Source organism: Suncus etruscus, chromosome 3, assembly GCF_024139225.1.
Source record: "Suncus etruscus isolate mSunEtr1 chromosome 3, mSunEtr1.pri.cur, whole genome shotgun sequence".
Taxonomy (NCBI): domain Eukaryota; kingdom Metazoa; phylum Chordata; class Mammalia; order Eulipotyphla; family Soricidae; genus Suncus; species Suncus etruscus.
Window position 1 is genome coordinate 157,071,603 of NC_064850.1, and position 16,455 is coordinate 157,088,057.

Sequence of the window (16,455 nt, forward strand, 5' to 3'; positions counted from 1 at the left end):
ACTGGCCATTTGACTAAAGATTCACAGCAGATAAAGGAAAAATAGTGTTTTGGAGATAAAAAAGTAAATCAGTTGCACATATTATTCAGTTTTTATTTTCTGTCTTTGTAATGATTTACCACTTCTAAACTAATCCAACAAATGAAATAAGAATAGAGTGAGAAACTACCACCCTAAAGCATTTTATATAGCATTAAAATCTAAAGATTTTAATACTCCAATTAGAAAAGAAACTCACATTTTAAGACCAATATATTACTATAAATTATTGTTAGTAATGTAAATGATTGTTATTAATCTTTCTAAAATAATTTTTTTTATAGACAGGAATGGTCAAAGTGCTGGAGTATATACCTGGAATGAAATAAAGCAGTGATTGTTTTAGTTTAGTTGCCTTCTCTCCTTGTTTGGGATACCCACTTTGACATCAATAATTTCTAACAAAAATAAAAATAAATACTAAAAATATAATGGTCAATGCTCTTGCCTAAACCATGCATATTCCAAATAAAATAATATAGTAATATATTAATATTTACACTGCATGCACATATACATGTACTTATGTAAAATGAAAATGCAATCAGCTATCAAAGACATTCTTGATATTACAAGCTGTTTGTACAAGCTGTTTGCACAGAACTATCAAGATATTTAAGAACATGGGCCCGGAGAGATAGCACAGCGGTGTTTGCCTTGCAAGCAGCCGATCCAGGACCTAAGGTGGTTGGTTCGAATCCCGGTGTCCCATATGGTCCCCCGTGCCTGCCAGGAGCTATTTCTGAGCAGATAGCCAGGAGTAACCCCTGAGCAAGGCTGGGTGTGGCTCAAAAACCAAAAAAAAAAAAAAAAAAAGATATTTAAGAACAGACTGCAAAACTGATTATTGAAGAATTAAACAAATTAGTTGTTTATTAGAATGATCTTAGAGGTGATCCATTTGGTCAGGCATGCACATGCTGGGAGTTACTAGGACACACATACTTTTCTTAGTTTGTGGATATTCAGTATGAGGTCTTAATCCCATGGCCTTATATATGTAAAATATATATGTTATACTTCAACTATATCCAGATTTCTTGATAGAAAATTTAAAATATTTTTATTTAAAATAAAATATTTTTTAAAATTTTAAACATGACCTAATTAAAATTAAAGTATACTACAATGCAAGTAATCAGAATGGATGATTTAAAAAAGACATAGCTTTAGAATAATCTTTAAATTTATTATAGATTCTCCTTAATAATCTACATAAATACAAACTACTTTCTATACAGTATGGTGAGCAAATGGATGCCTGTTTTTCAATACTATCCCTCTTTAATTTTAAGTTATCATGGAATTTATTCATAGAATTTAAATCTATAATGATTTGTTTACTTATTTTATGATTTTCCATCTTACAGTATTTGTACTCCTAACTTAAACACTCAATATTTGTGTAATGATTAAAGTATTCTTAAAGTAAGACAGTCAGTTTATGCCCTGTAAATAGATTTTAATACACCAATTAGAAAAGGATATAAGATCTTTTGAGATGTTTCAAAACATCAACAACACAATGAAAGCTTTTTTTTATGGAGTGCTTATTTGTAAATAACTTCCTCACCTCTATAATCTCAGAAGCTGAAGAGCAGCTTGACATTTTTTATGTGCTAGATTGAATTATGCTTATACAGCACTTACTGCATAATAAATCCCGAACTGTTTTGGGCTACTCAGTCTATTTAAATTATCACCTTCTTGATTATTATAGAATAATGAGATAGTTTCTTTTTAAAAACTGACTATATTTCCAACCTTAATCTTCTTTCTATTTCTTTCACAGTTTCACTTTACAATCTTTCTTTTTGTATTTTCATGCTCTCCATCTCCATGGGCTCTTAGATCAAATTTTGGTATTTAGTTATTATTCTGGACCCATACTTAGTATTTAAAATAAACCTTTTATGATCTTATATACTGCTCAGACAAATATATTGTCTCTGGTTTTCTGCTCTGTCTGGAAATTCTTTCCTTTAAAAAAAAATTGAAAGCATTGTTTTCACTTCTCCTTTTTTTCCCAATCACTCTACCAAAACTTGCTTTCTGTAATCATTGTACTAAAACTATTTCTTAGAAACATTCGATCTCTAAATATATCAGTCTTCATCTTCATCAAATTTTATATATTGTCTTTTTAGTATAAATTTAAAAAATTCACTGCTATGACAAATAATTCTTACAGTTTTGGTGGAAGTGGGACATTGCAGAATTTTAATTATCTTATACAAAGGATACATGAAAACACAGGTAAAGATTTGGGGTTGACAATGGGAGATGTGTTTGTGTTATTCCCACACTTTTATTCTGGAACCAAATTAACCACAGTTCTGCATCTTCAATAGATTACTAACTATTGTTCTATTATATTATCCAAATAAATAAAATTAATTCAATAAATATTACAGATGGCACATATATAAGTATCATGTATTAATTTTTCCAAATTCCATTATGTAGTATGGTTCAATGGTTTTATTTAACTGTGATGCAGGGTTAAGGTAATGTGAGCTCAAAAAGAAGAAATGAAAGTTTAAAAGTTGCAGTGTCAAGATTCTACCAAATCTCCCTAAAATTTATTTGTTTTCCCTATACTACATTTTGTTCTCCATACTCATTCTTCTGCTTTCAATCATTTTAACCATTACACTGAATTATCTTAATTATGCCTAGAACTTTTTATGTCAAGAAATAATAAGCTGGGGCCGGAGAGATAGCATGGAAGTAAGGCGTTTGCCTTTTATGCAGAAGGTCATTGGTTCGAATCCTGGCATCCCATATGGTCCCCCGAGCCTACCAGGAGCGATTTCTGAGCCTGGAGCCAGGAGTAACCCCTGAGTACTGCCAGGTGTGACCCAACCCCCCCCCCAAAGAAAAAGAAAGAAAGAAAGAAAAATAAATGTTATTCAAGTAAAAGCATTCAGTTCTATGATTTTAATTAATATATATGTCTATATATACATATATATATTGGCCACACCCGATGATGCTTAGAGGTTATTCTTGGCTATGCCTCAGAAATCTCTTCTGGCTTAGGGGACCATATGGGACTCCGGGATCGTATCATGGTTCATATTAGGCTAGTGCAGGCAAGACACCTTACCGCTTGTGCCACCACTTAGCCCCTCAACTAATATTTTTGTATTTTGATATAATTTGTATCAGTACTAATTTTTCTTTCAAAATTTATAATTCTTCAGATTTGTTTGATTACATCTGAATCTTACACAATGAAACAAGACCCACTACCTTACTTATTATTTTTATAGTTGATATAAATATTATATTATTTTATTCATTTCTATTTAATCTACTTTCATCATATGTATTGTAATTTCAAGGGACACACATATTTACTTTGGAATTAACTTTTAGGAAAATTTTCTAATAATTTTCTAACTATAATTAATGCTTCTAACACTTCAGTTATTCTTTAAGTACTCTTTTTACAGTACTTTATCATCTTTAAAGATTAAAGATTTGGTTATAATATATTTTGACTATAAAATGCAATTATTTGTTGAGAAGTAATATTTTAGGTTTAACAATCTAATAATCATAGAAATTTGATAAGGAAATGTATAATAAAGTTAATAAAGAATTTCAGGGGCCGGGCGGTGGCGCAAGAGGTAAGGTACCTGCCTTGCCTGCGCTAGCCTTGGACGGACCGCGGTTCGATCCCCCGGTGTCCCATATGGTCCCCCAAGCCAGGAGCAACTTCTGAGCGCATAGCCAGGAGTAACCCCTGAGCGTCACCGGGTGTGGCCCAAAAACCAAAAAAAAAAAAAAAAAAAAAAAAAGAAGTGGTGTGAGGGGGCAACCATGTCTTGTGCCAGATCTTAGAAAAAAGGGGGCCCGGAGAGATAGCACATTGGTGTTTGCCTTGCAAGCAGCCGATCCAGGACCAAAGGTGGTTGGTTCGAATCCCGGTTTCCCATATGGTCCCCCGTGCCTGCCAGGAGCTATTTCTGAGCAGACAGCCAGGAGTAACCCCTGAGCAACACCGGGTGTGACAAAAAAAACAAAACAAAAAAAAAAAAGATCTTTAGGGGCCGGGAAGGTGGCGCTGGAGGTAAGGTGTCTGCCTTGCAAGCGCTACCGTAGGACGGACCTCGGTTCGATCCCCCGGCGTCCCATATGGTCCCCCCAAGCCAGGGGCGATTTCTGAGCGCATAGCCAGGAGTAACCCCTGAGCGTTAAACGGGTGTGGCCCAAAAAACCAAAAAAAAAAAGAATTTCAAATAAATACAGGTAGTAATAATAATATTTTAGTGATCAACAAAGCATTTCTATAGCATAACACTATATTAAGAACTTTTCATGAAATAGCTTGCAGTTATTTTCTTCAAAATATCATAGTCAATATATTCTCCCAGAAACAGAGATATAGTAACTATTACTTCCCCCATGTTTTCTTTTAAAAAATTTTATATTCTTTTTGATTTATAAGTGTCTAAAACTGAAATAACACTACAAAATAATTACTTTTTTCACTGATTGTCTTTACTAACTTTACTCAGTGAAAGTGGTACCTTCAGCATCCTAGAATAAAAAGAGGAGAGAAACAAAGGTAAATAAGTCTTTTTAGTTTTCTTGAAAGAGAGGGATACACTCAATTTGAAATCAGGGAAAAAGCTATAGGAGACACTCAAAGTTGAGAAATAAAACTTCTACATATATATTATTTGTAAAATTAGTTTGATCATATTGTTAACATGATTTTAAGTGGGAAGATATAAGCAAAAGAAAAAGAAACTATTAAACAACCTAAAAATAAATATTAATGTTAGTTGGGGCCTATTTATATATTATTAAATATTAATATTTATGTAAATGTGTTCATTCTGTAGCCCTTAAAACTAACCTCTAAAATAATTGGTTTTTTTTGCTTTTATATAGTATGATTTCTGGAACCAAATATTATCTACCATAATGTGAATCTCTATAACTTACTGTTTATAAAGTTTTATTTCGAAACTTTTCTCATCAAAATTTCTGCTTTACAAATTACATACTTTTGAAATATGTTAAGTGTGTTGGTTTTACCTATATAGGTTATACACAATATACATGTATACATACACATATAAAGATCTTCCTAAAGGATATAACATTGTGGCTTATAATTTTTTAGTCTAATAAGAATATTGCAAATGTGTTTAAATCAGAAACTATAGATTTTATACAGATATAAATTAGACATGCCTTTATATATTATTTATTCCAGAAATTGATTAGTTACTTTTATTATCAATTAATTTGTAGGAATTTTATCTTAATAGAAAGCTCTGATTTGTCTTCTAATTAATGTAATACTCATTTTCTCCTTTTCCACTTATGTGAAAGATGATTTTTAGCATTAGAGAGATAAAGTGTTTAGATGCTTGCTTCACAAAGGACTAGCTCCAGTTAGATCTCTGACACCATGCAATGTTCCTTGAGTACTGCCAAGAGTTATCCCTGAGTGCAGAGTTAGAAATAAGTCCAAGTAATACTAGGTGTGCATCCCCCACCAAAAATGAAGTTGATTTTTAAAAGGTGTTAAGACTGGCTCCTATGGCAATAAATAGTTGCTGATGATCTTTTCATCTGGCACAATGTCTCCATAGTGAATAGAAGAAAATTAGAATAAAGATATGATCATTCAGATAATTCAATATTATACTCAGGTCCAATTGACTCATTAACATGAGTGCCATGTTGGGCAAATCTCTTTTATGTTACTTATTGTTATAAATTGTCATGGAAACTAGAGTTTTTGGTATTGAGACTAACCCTAACTAAAGAGTAACATTGTGAGCAAATCTAATACTTTTATACTCTAAGTATCTTTCCCAACTATTTTCTCTTCTTGTAATGATTACTTATTTTTCTTATCTCTATGGTCCTGATAAATCTAATAATTACAATATTTAACAATTATTTGCTACTTCCCTGCTCAACATTTATGGATATTATTTTTTACTCCTCAGAATAATTCAAATAAGTTAATATTATTATTATTATTTGGGAAATTGGAGTACAGAAAGGTCGAAGACTTTGTTCACAAACATTAGGTGCCAAAGAAGAGCTTCTGATACATTTGGTTTTACTCAAAGCCTAGAGTGTACCCTCAAGAAGGATTTAAGAATAATGGATAAACCTGCCTAAAAGTCAAGACCACGCATAGTGTTAAGAAAGAATCTCAATTTATAGTTTGTGATAATTCCTGGGCTGAAGAAAGCCAATTTTGGAAAATATACTGAACTAGCAGAGTTTAGCTTTTATTTTACTGCTTTTTTCTTTGTCCAAATTTCATATAAGATCTTGTGAATCAATGCTTCATGTGTTTTTCCTATCATGATAATTAATAAGTTAATTTTTCATGAAATGAAAGTCATAAGTTTTTCTCTTTTAGAAAAATGTTTTTAGCCAGAAGATCCCACATGCCAGGATTCCTGCTCCTCTTCTATGGATATGGCTGGGAATCTGGGCAGACAGCTGGCCAATGGCCTCCTGAGCTGATCTTGGTATTTGCTCAGGATGAAGTCTAGGATAGAGTCTTTTTTTAATGGTTCCAGAAGTTATGCTTCATCACGGTTGCTGTAGTCAGTCTTCTTTAATTAATGATCTTATAATCTTAGTTTTTGCTTTTGATCCTAGGACAAAGCCTAGAATAGAGTCTCTCTGAAATGGGGTACTTTGAAGTTATTCAGGGTTAATCCTGAGTTTTTATCATAAGCCTTTCTCTATTATTTATATGAGGTCTACTTAATGTGATATAATTGCATAGTACATGTGTTAAATAATTGTGCTTTGCGCCTTAAATTTATACATCATAGTAAAATTGCAAAATCATTAAAATATTTTGAGATGAATAGTATATTCATGAAATACTTGCTTAAGTTAGAAGTAGGTAATAATGAAAAATGAGAAATAGAAGCCAAATACTTTCAATGAAGGATGCTTGACCAAGTGAAGATATTAATGTAGTCCAACTTTGTCCTAGTAATAATCTATTTGAATCTATATCTAGAAAGAGGAAATGAAAGGAAACACCAACTTATATTTTAAAATTATGTCATTATGTTTAAGCCATCTGAGGAAATGAGTTTTTATTAAAAGAAGAGCATTCAATCTTTATGAACAGCCTAAGAGACAGAGCCAATATTACTTTAAAACATCAACAAACTGTCTCTTTGCCTGTGTTTCTGATTAGATAAAGTACATAACATATCACACCCAGAGCAATGAGAATTGCAGAGAGGTCCGATAAAGGTGAGTTATCACCTCACTCAAGCAGCACCTATTAGATCAAGTGATTGGTTTCATGTCAGTCATTGTATAAAATAGCTTGTCAGTAACAGATGATGTTACATGATCAGTGATTGAGTCTACTGAAAAAAAGAAGCTTTTTATTATGATTTAGATTGAATAAAAAAAAGGAGGAGGAAGGGAAATTTGGACAGAGAATGCTCAGGACACTTGCAATGAATTTTTCCCCATGTTTGTATATACATAATTGATTTAAGAAAATTGTGATTAGATGTGTCCCACTAGAAATTCTATAGGATTGAACTTTTGCAATTAGTCTTCGTAGTCTTTTATAAGCATTGTCAAGCCTCAAGCAGTTGTATGATGATAAGCTTCATAATCTCTTGCCACCCTGGGTGTAATTTCTAAAATTAGTAATTGTTTGTGGTTGGTGAAGATGGGAGTGGAAAAATCTAAGTATTGATGGTGTACTATGCAGAAGTGAAGATTGGCATATGTTTGACAGAGAGATGAATACATAATGGAACTTCAACCTTACCATAAATATCAAACAAAAACATAGAGTGAGCCGAAATGCCTTAGCAAGATTATCCTGTTTGAATAAAAAAGATAGAGACTTACTAAGTTGTGTCTATAGAATTCATCTTCTGAGAGATAAATTTTCTTTATTTTATAGCTTGTGAGAGAGAGGACAACTAATCCCGTGGACTACTTATGTTCTTAAAGTATCACTGTCCTGATGGGAGTTTCCATTTTATGTCAAATTACCTACTGACTATATTCCTTTAGAGTCTCTTAAAAATGTCTTTGACATAATCTTTTGTCATATTTTTTTGCAGTGAAGCTATCTGCAACACATAAAAAGGAAAAATTTTTCATCACAAACTGGTATGTTCCTCTCCTATTATTTAAATTGGGATCTAATGATGTATTTAAGTTTCATGTATATTTGCAATATTCATTTTCTCCCCAATATATTTGGAAGGATTACTATCTGCTTTCTCCTCCTACCACATCCTACATTGAAGAAGGTATTTTTTTTTATTAATTCAATATAACAAACTCCAAAAAATTAGTGCACAGGACCATGCCAATGCCTTTCATTATTCCCAGGATTTAAGATATACATATATTCTACACCAGATTTTACTCAGAGAGATCTAACTTCTAGGTTATAGGATTCACTTTAGAGAGAAAAGTAGTGTCAATAAAATTATAGTATTAAAAAATGAAACTAAATCAATGTAATTAATGTCAAAAAATTGGTTTGGAATAGAAGAAAAAGCAAGATTATTTCCTCTGATATATTTTTACTATAACCACATTTAATTTTCCTAAATTATTAATAGAAAGTGATTATTTCAAACCACTCCTTGTCTCTAAATCTCTTTGACAATTTTACAACAATTATTTTGTTTAATATAATTACTAATTTGAACTTTACTCAAGCTGTTTCCCCTAGGGGCTGGAGAGATAGCACAGCAGAGGGGCATTTGCCTTGAATGTGGCAGACCTAGGAGAAACCCAGTTCGACTCACAAAATCCCATATGATCCCCCAGACTGTCAGGGTAGATTTCTGAGTGTGGATCCAGGAGTGACCCCTCTTGAATGTCACTGGGTGTGGTCCAGAAATCAATCAGTCAGTCAATAAATAAAGTTTAAAAAATGCTTTTCCTCTGTTAATTTGTACTAGTTAGTAGTACAAATTTTGCTTTTCTGCTTTTCAACAGAATGAATGGAAATTCTGTCTTGCAATCCTATATTTTGAAGTCTGAGTGGCAACTTAAGGAAGGAAGAAACAGTTCTAGATTGTAAAATTCTAAAACGAATGTAAAATTCTAAAACATAAGTTTTTATGCTGACTTCCTCTCATAGATAGTAATTCTGTGAGGTCTTCAAAGACAACAGTCATAAAAGGTGCTACTACATTTTAAAATTAGTTTATTAATTTAATCATCATAAACTTACCAAAACATTCATAGTGGAATTTAGGCATTTAATGTTACAACATGGATCACTTCACCAATATCCACTTCCTTCCATCAGTTCTAGCCCCTATTTGCCTCCTATATACCACCAATCTGACTCTACAGGAGGCGCTTAAATATATGTTTTGCATTTAGAAACAGTAAACAGTGGTTTACAATTGCTGATAAAGTTTCATACACAACACTTTGCCACCTATCAGGAGAACCTTTTTCTACCTGGTTGAACGTGTCCCTCCACCTTAGAAGTTGCACCATTTGTATCCTATCTCTAACCCACTCAAATAGTATGCTTCCTACTGTATACAAGTTCCCCACTATATTTTACAAACAAATAACGTTCTTTCTCTTTGTCCATTAATTCAAAAATCTATTGCCATTTAGAATTTCATTGGAGCTCCACTGCCATCTTAAGAAAAGTCACTTTTTTCAAAGAGACAATGCAAAGGGTAAGATAGGTCTACCTCTGGAATGAACGACATATGACTCCTGAACCCCTCCCCAAATGATCACTGTTTGTAGTGCCAAGAATAAGCCCTGAACACAGCTGGGTGTGCTCCATCCCCATTCCCATTCCTCCCCCCAAATAAAAGAAAGTAAAGAAAATTTACTTTTAGTTTGAGGTGACAGTAGTTATGAGTTCACATATCGTTTCACTTGGCCTTGATTCTATCTTCTGATCACTTGGCCTATAGTATCCCTAAGTAATTTCTGGGTGGCCCTAGTTGTCCCCAGCACCATATAAACAGGACAGCACTGCATTCCTGGACCTTCACACTAACTCATTAACTTGTCTGACATGCTTGATCAATTATTGCTGGGAATGGACAGGTCTCTAAAGCAATTCTAGAAAATTGCCCTCTTTCCACATTAACACACACGCATGCACTCACGCACACTCCCCATAATTCAGTACTTCGGTACTACCTGGCCATATTGTACAAGTCTTTACATTTTTCTTTGCTTAGGTGGAACCAGTTCTAATAATATATTACTTCAAGTTTAGTAACAATGAAACCCCATAAACAACTCTACTGTAAACATTACAAAAACTTAATTTAAAATAAGTCCCTCTATAGAATTAGATGGATGAGAGGCACATGGAGGTAGGTGGTGACATTCATTGGTGGAGGGAAGTAGACACTGATGGAGGGATCTTAAAACATTCTATACCTGAAACACAATCATAAACCATTTTGTGATTTCACAATGATTATTAAATTAAATTTTAAAAAGTGTCAATGACAACAGGATCGATATTCAATCTACAAAAAGCAGTACAAAGGGGGACCAATTACACTAGCAGTCTGAGGGGCAAAGGAGGGAGATATGGCACGTATGCTGGGAACAGGGGTGGAGGGAGGACAACACTGGTGATAGGAATGCCCTTGTTTCATTGTCACTATGTACCTTAAATATTACTGTGAAATATCCATAATCTATTTTGTTCACAATAAAAAGTAAAAAAAGTGGTGACAAGTTATCACTGATATCCTTGAATAATTTTTATCAATTAAAAATAAGAGAAAATCTCACTCTCCTTCACAAGGCAAGTAGACAATAAAAAATGACCCATTGCTATGACAAAGAAAATTTAGTAGTTATTTTTTGCTTTTGGGACACACCCAGCAGCCTCATTGTGTACATTCAGAAATTACTCTTTACAGGCTCAGAGGACCATTTGGGTGCCAAGGATCAAACTAAGTTGGCCATGTACAAGGCACAAAATGTCTTACTTTCTGTGCTATCACTCTGGCCCAGAAATTTTATTTTTGTTTTGCAACCCAATTCTTATTTTTCACAAACTTGTCTTATTAGCTAGGAATGAATGGTCAGATAGAGTGTGTAAATTTGATTTATTGTACACTTCCCCGTATAAGTGATCTGTCATTTATTTATTTACTTATTGTTTGTTTTTTGTTTGGGGGCCACCTCAGGAGGTGCTCAGAGGTTAATCCTGGCTCTGTGCTCAGAAATCCCTCCTGGCTCGGTGAACCTTATGGGATGCCAGGAATCAAACAAGGGTCTATCTTTGGTTAGCCACATGCAAGGCAAACACCCTTCTATTGTGCTACCATTCAGGCCCCTGTCATTTATTTTTACTCGGAAGACTTTGAAACAAAGAGTTAAAAGTAACAAAATATTTGAGGACAAAACCAGAAGTCATCTAAGATACAAAACTTATAAGATAGAATAAACAAGTAATTCATTTACTGCAATTTACTAAACAGTGGCTCCATGTAACAAGGAGTCTTTGAGACCAACAGCCATTGTATTCTATTTTGTTTTGGTCAGTGTTAAATGATGCTCATTTGAAACTCTTACAGAAAACTGAAACAGAAACACATGCCACTTCATAATTAGTTGTCACTGCTATTAAACCAGAATTCAGAATGTTAAATTTCCTAAGCTGCTTTGCACCCAAAGTAACTATAGAAAAAGACCATTCTAAGAGTCTGTTAATTAATGTATTGTATTAAAAGATTACTTTTTAAGTACTTATTAGTGTTCACACTGTATTTTCTCTCTGTTATACCAGATCCGACCTTTATTTTCAAAAATTTTTTGGGAGCTTCCCCATCAATTTTGGATGTGGGCGAGTGAAAAATGATTCTTGATCAACTAGCCTAGTGGTTCAATGTTAATGAAAGGTCCCAGAACTGTATGACCCCCTTGTACTCTGGAGTAAATATTGGGAATTATCTAGCTTATCCAAACAGTTTTGAGGGAGTTTCCAGAAATGAACCTGAAGATGCTTGCAGGGACAAGAGGTATCTGAGAGGAAATCAAGGTATGCGACATGCAAATACCTTTAGATAATATAAATATTTATAGGAACAACTGAGATATATTATCTCTTCTCATTTGTATAAGAGAACAATTATAAAACATGTCTCCAAGTTGCTAGATTCTGTTATTCTATTTCATTATTTTCCCTATCCTTATAACTTAGACCAATAAAATTTATATATATGTGAATGTGTGTGTCACATGTGTATGTGATATACTAACTACCCTATTATCTCTAGAACTAGTTCTAAGTTTATTAAACAATGAACATTGATTTCACTACTGCTTTTATTTATTATCTATTGGTAAAATATGAACTTCTCCATTTTTTAACCCTTAAATATCTGTAATATATACATACACATATAATATATAAATATATAATTATATTTTATTATTTGATCCCTGTTGTGCTTATGAGAGAGTATTAGAGGTCACTCAGGCAACAAACCATCCATAAACTAACAGAAATACATCATTTTTTTCATAATGTGGCTTAAACTATTCTGCATATTCTTATGCCACAGTCTCATTCATTAGTTGTAAGGAATGAACAGAATAACTTTGAAGACCAAAATATGTAGACCAAATAATCTTATCAGACAGTATTCTATTTCTTTAATCTCTTTTACCAAGCAACTGTCTTTGAAAGTAGTAAATTTCTATAATATTACAAATTTCTGTTTAAACTGACTACAGATGTGAGGTTTCCATCACCATCTTCTCAGTTTTGATTTCTTTACTGAAGTTACTAACAAAACACAAGTAACCATTTAGTTTTAACAGTTTGTTAACATTATTTATAAAAGATACCAGGAAAAATTCTAATGGAAACATTTATGGTCGATGAGATAAGAAAGTGATCCCAGGATCAGAGCTTTTGTTTCTCTGGAGATGAAGTACAAAACCTACCTTTGAAGATGTGTATATTTACCTGAATCTTCTAATTTGGGATTTTTTCTAAAGGTTGCATAACTTTGGTATTATCTGCCAGTTTTTCAATTTTGGGGGTTGTTCTTTTCATTTTTATTATAAAATATTTGAAAAACAGGACTGAAAAAAAAAACATCTAGAAGTTTACCCCTTTTGAAAATGAGTTTTCTATCACCCTAGAAATGACATGAGTTTTCAAAAATCTTTGTAAGAAACTAGAGTCAACAACCAACTGACCTTCAACAGTAAAGTCTTGTTAAGAAATAATTATTTATTAGTATTGCACTAATTTGAAGGTCAGAAACCAAAATTTTTTTTGCATATTTCACAAAGGTAAATTAGTGAGGTAAGTTCTTCTTTCTTTTTTTTTTCATTTTTATTGTGACCAATATGAATTACAAGTTTTTTACAGTAATATTTAACATACATAGTGACAGTGAATTAGGGCCATTCCCACTACCAGTGTTGTCCTCCCTCAGCCCCTGTTCCCAGCATGCATCCCATATCTCCCACCTTTCCCGCTGAACTAAGTTCTTATTTCTTATGCTCCCAACTGCTATTTCCTTTCTTTTTCTCTTTCTTTCCTAAATTCTTTTGATGTATTTTATGTATTTACTGTTATTGTCACATTTTCTCCAGCCAAGAAACATGGAACTCTTCTGATTTTCCACTCATATAACACTAGTAGCTGTTAGAAAGATTTTATATTGTACTATATAGAGCATACATTATGCATACCAATAACATTATGTGGTCTATATCAAAATTCTACGTCACTCTGAGGTTCTTGTCTTTTCTATTAAAATTTTCTGTGATCCAAAAATATGTGGAAGAAATTTGAGGAATTCCCAAATGGTCATTTTTCTTTCTTTCAACTAAATAGAAAATAGATCAACATTTATGTCGGTTACACAGAAAGTAAGCCCTGCTGGCATCTGGACAATTGAAGATGATATCTCTAGGGTTATTATTTATGCTCACTTGCAAGCAACTGGCATGGAGCCCTAAAGTCATTTTCAGTCTTGGCCAGAGCAGAGAAATTCTCAAGATGAAGCCTGAGGAGCTATGAATAAAGGTAGCTGTGCCTTCTTTTTTTTTTTTTTTCTTTCACAAAAGGGATAGTGAAGTTGACAACTATAAAAAAAAGATACACATAGACAGCTGGAAATATAACCAGAACCATTTGATTTCAAATCCTTTGTGCAAGACTATTTATATTGTGTCTTTCTATATATAATTTACCTATGTTTCTGCAAACTTGCAGCACTGTTCTTCATCAGAATTTAGAACTGTATCTTGAATCAAAACAAAAAATTTTTTGAAAATGCTTGAAATGGTGTCACAGCTCATGTAAAGTATCCAATGTATTATATTGGCATTCAGATATGTGTAAACTATCTTCTGTTCTTACATACTTACCTTCAGACTTTTCTTTCTGATGTGAGAACTTATTGACCTCCAGTTACTTCTCACAGGGTAAGACAAAATATTTTAAGTTTTAATTTTCACATATAGAAATCTTTACATACTTCATTGAATAATGCATAAGAAGTCCTTTACTTGTGAGTATAATAAGCCAAAGTTCAAACACTGAATCACCTGCCCTGGATGATCTTTCTTTCAAATGATAGCAATATTTTGTTCCTTTGGCTAACTCTGGACTGTGTTACTGAGCAGAACCTTAGATTTCCTCTATTTTCCATTTCTTTGGTTGGCATTTTCAATACCAGCATGTTATAAAAGAACGTGGTGCATGTTGCTAGATGTTTTGATCTAGAGCAAACAAGTACATGCTTCTAATCTGTCTAAATCAAACTCCAAACCTATGAGTGAGTGAGCTTTCATGTGACAGATCACATGCTTTAAGGGGTTTATTAGCAAATATGTAAATATTGGACTATAGAGTTAATGCCACAGATACTCAGTTCTCCTGCTATAATCTGTTCATGAACTTTGTTAAAGCATTGTTAACCAATACATTTCTATTATAATTAATATGTAAATAAAATACAATATTTGGACTTTGTTCAACAGCCCTTTTCCCAAGTGGTCTGAGTACCCTCAGCTTGTCTTTCAGGATCCACCATAATCACCCTTCAGGATCTGGAAGCAAGATGGTATTTGAAGGAGAGCAAAGGCTTTGACAATACATGCAGGATCTAGGAATGCCACCTGCTCTTCGAAAAATGGGTGCCATGGCCAAACCAGATTGTGTCATCAGTGTGATTGGCAATAACCTCTCTATAAAAGCTGAAAAATCTTTGAAAACAACACAGATTTCCTGTAATCTGGGAAAGTAGTTTGAGAAAACTATAGCTGATGGCAGAAAAACGCAGACTGTCTGCAACTTTCATTAAGGTGTATTGTCTCAACACTAGGAATATGATGGGAAGGAAAGCCCAATAACAAGAAAATTAGAAAACAGAAAGTGAGTGATAGAATATGTCATGAATAATGTCACCTGTACTTGAGCCTATAAAATATTTAAATAAAAATTCTAACACTTTGGACGGAATTAGTTTCAAGGACCAGGACCAACAAAGCTCAGTTCACTGAGCAAATCTTCATACTGTTTTGTTTTTTATTGATTTTTATAGATCTCTATTTGTGATCTTTTTCACAAATATTTCACACATTTCTTCATATTTTATGTATATAAGCATAAATAATTTACGCAGCTATTCTTTTTTTAAATTTTTATTGTGACCAAAGTGCATTACAAATCTTTCACTGCATCATTTATGGTACATAGTGACAATGAATGAGGGGCATTCCCACCACCAGTGCTGTCCTCCCTCCGCCCCTCTTCCCAGGATGCATCCCTTATCTCCCTCCTCTACCCCCCAGTATGTTAGTGCAACTGGTCTCCACTTTACAGCTTCTTGTAGATTGAGCATCTATTCCACAGTCATTAGAGATAAAAAGGATAAGAAAAAGGGGAGAAAAAAATTTGCCAACAACTACCAGAGAGAGAGAGAGAGAGAGAGAGAGAGAGAGAGAGAGAGAGAGGGAAAGAGAGACAGAGAGAAAGAGAGAGAGAGAGAGAGAGAGAAGAAGAAAAGAAAAATGGAAGAAAAAAGAAAAAATTAGACCCGGCAAATAAAAATAAAAATAAATCGCTAAATAATAACCACAAGAGTGAAAAAGAATGAGAAAAGTGGAAGAAAAAAGAGAAGGAAAATAAAGTAAAAAACTAACAAATTAAAACAAAACAAGAAAAAGTGTGGGTGCTGGAGTGGTAGAGTTTGGCATTCCCCCCACTTTCTTTTTTTTTTTTTTTTGCATAGGCACAGTAATCATTGGGGAAGAAAGGGAATTCCCATGGCCTAAGAGATTCAGGCTTTCTCCATTCTTGAAGCATACCATCATGGGATAAACCCCTGGCTCCAATTATACTCATTACCCCATCCCAAAGGCTTTTTTGTGATGATAGGAAAGTTTCCTCTC

General features: G+C 33.3%; 1 pseudogene; it reads left to right on the top strand.

Annotated features, from left to right (window-relative positions):
• The first annotated feature begins 7,274 nt into the window (after positions 1 to 7,274).
• Positions 7,275 to 15,479, top strand: LOC126004501 (fatty acid-binding protein 5-like; annotated as a pseudogene).
• The last annotated feature ends 976 nt before the right edge of the window (positions 15,480 to 16,455 follow it).